We start from the raw sequence: 2,676 nt of genomic DNA on the forward strand, positions 1-2,676 counted from the left end.
TGCACCGGCTTCACCTTCTACACCCTCATATCACACTGTTGAGAACTGTTCTTCCTTCACAACCCAATGTTCCACTCACTCTGCAGCTCTCTGGGCCCCTTTTATTATTTTTAGTATTTTTTAAATGTACCGACACTTTGTGTCCTGTTATTTTATAAAATGTGATGTAAAAAAATTAATGTTTTTGCTCAATTACTGGAATTTCTTTGGTTAAGACAAAAAATGAAGGAAGAGTCATTTATGCCAAGTTGTTTCTACAACTGGCCTGTTTTAAGTCCAACAGTTTCTTAGCAGACAATAGAAATGTGTTCTTTACTAACTTTACTTGGTTTAAAAATCTTACTAAAATAAACAGAGTGCTGTATTTCAAAACCCAATCATACTTGTTATGTAAACATTAGCTTTGTTGATATTTTTTACAGACAGATATTTGTGTGCTAAAAAACCATGAACTTAAATAATTTGTCATTCTTTATTGAAAAACAACAAAATACAGGTATACAGAAAGTGTGGGAAAATGATCATGTGAAAGTATTGCTCTTTAAATGTAATACTATTCATCTTTTAAAAGAAAAACTCTAAAAATGTCCTGTACAGCAACATGACAGAAGAAAGGTGGTCTGTCTGTCAGAATGTGCTGAACAGATTTGCTCTATCAAGAGGAGCGCTTTGTGTACGAGTTTATGTTATTGTAATATTGGTTTGGGTTATGTATCACCACATTAGCATGTACATGCCGAACCAATCTGGAATAAAGAGGGATGCTGACCAGTAGAGGTGGTTCACCACTCTTTGCTTCCACAGTCTCACATCCTGGGTCGTCTTTCTCTTCCCCAGCTCTTCGATTTTCTTACCAATTTATGGAGAGCCAAATAGACCCACATTTAAAATAGAAAAAAAAAATCCTGTAATATTCACTCTATACATCCCCAAAGATTACCTTTTCCCATGTGCCAGGGGTCAAAGTAGTGACTGATTTCCTTTTTTTCCCTCCCGCAAATGCTTCTGCACTCCTGTGTGGCGGTCAGTCACAACTTGCTGCACATCGACCCCCCCTCTCCAAAAGTGTGCTCAGACTTTGCACAAATCCCTCCTTCTCCATTTGCACACTATTTCCAACTTCATTGCTCTGAAAATAAACATAATTCTCCATTGATCTGTGAATAATTAACCATGAAATGTACTGGAATCATCAGGTAATGTTGTACCTGTACGAGTTGGATATCAATAACTGTTTCTTTTGAGATCCATCATGGTGTAGCTGCCATATTTGGCTGAGTGTCCTTCAGAAATGCAAGTTATTACTTAATTTACATTTGATAGCAAAGGAATAAAATAAATAAATGTAAACGTATTCACAAGGTGAATCAGCTCGCATGTCACCACCAAGAGTCACAGGTCCAGATTCAGTAGCCTCCTGGATGAAATCAGCTTGCTCTAGCTGCCACTGCCAGCTCACTGTTGGAATTAAGAGCTTTGCCTGATGTTGATAGAATGTCTGCTTGGACAGTCCCTGCACACTGAAGGCACCCAGGAACTAAAATATGAAAAGTTACGTCATGAAATGAGAGACGCACAGACCTTATCAAAACTAACCTAAACATTTTTGGCCTATACCTTAGAAATCTGGCTAAATGATGAGCCCGACTTTCTGGAAGATGAATTTCCGTCATGGTCCCTGTGTCGCAAGACACACAGCAGCTGGGAGCTCAAAACTGGGTGGCTATATAAAAAACAAAGAAACAGCACATTTATAAATGTTTAAAAGAGCATAAAATCACGTGTAACAATAATCTGCAAAACAAATTAAAACTAGAAGGTAATAATAAAATGTTTAACATAGACAATTATTAAAAATAATTCACCTTTGCTACGGGTAAGGCTTCACGTCAGGCTGGACAAGAGCATTCTTGCAGACTACTAAATCAGTCTGACAGCCAATGTCTTGGGTAGATTTAGCCTGAAAAAAATAGAAGCACATTGTTGTTGGAGTTTATAAAGTCAGATAATATACAAAAGAAACTGTCCTATATAGGCGCTTTATAACATTCCTAGTGTGTGATCGTTATTATAACGTAAAAGTCAGTCACACATGATGTGGACAGCCTGAAATGCGACCTCCTGAACAGAATTCCTTACAGAACCGGGTCACGCAGTGCTGGATTTCACGCTGTAATGATGTCTGTCAACTAGTGCTGCGTTAGTAAGAGTCACTGTTGCAGAATCAACTGACACAAAAACAACCCGAATTTTCTCCGAGCCTGACAGTAATAGTCAAGTGGACTGTTTCGTCGGCCAGGGCTTTGATATATGTTCCGATTCGCCGCTGATTCTAACCTTACATCCCGTTCGCCATTTGGTGAACTTGACAAATCAGCCCGAAGGCAGTGCAGACCTAAGTGAACCACGTCTCAAACTTTGCATTTAGGTAGGGAATTGAGCTGCAGGATTTCTGCGGTCAGGTCTCTCTACGAGTTCGAGAGCTCCACAAGCAATCAGCCCGCGCAGCAGCTAGTAGGCGTCGCATCGGTCAGACATGCACCGGGCTGACCGCTGGGGAGAACCGGGTGGAAGAATGGAACACAGAAGTGTCCCTCCAAGAGCTCCGTCATATTTCAATACATTTTTATGTTAAATGCACTAGGTTTTACCCTTTTACCCATCCACATATGCCCT

At 39.8% G+C, this 2,676-nt stretch overlaps 1 long non-coding RNA gene across 1 annotated transcript; it reads right to left on the minus strand.

Annotated features, from left to right (window-relative positions):
- Nucleotides 1-1,052: 1,052 nt before the first annotated feature.
- LOC129164227 (uncharacterized) lies at nucleotides 1,053-2,271 on the minus strand. The gene is made up of 5 exons (XR_008563825.2): nucleotides 1,866-2,271; nucleotides 1,618-1,723; nucleotides 1,360-1,537; nucleotides 1,209-1,283; nucleotides 1,053-1,129 (listed from the first exon to the last, which is right to left on the minus strand). It is a non-coding gene; the product is annotated as an uncharacterized lncRNA (long non-coding RNA).
- Nucleotides 2,272-2,676: the final 405 nt, after the last annotated feature.

Source organism: Nothobranchius furzeri, chromosome 4, assembly GCF_043380555.1.
Source record: "Nothobranchius furzeri strain GRZ-AD chromosome 4, NfurGRZ-RIMD1, whole genome shotgun sequence".
NCBI lineage: Eukaryota > Metazoa > Chordata > Actinopteri > Cyprinodontiformes > Nothobranchiidae > Nothobranchius > Nothobranchius furzeri.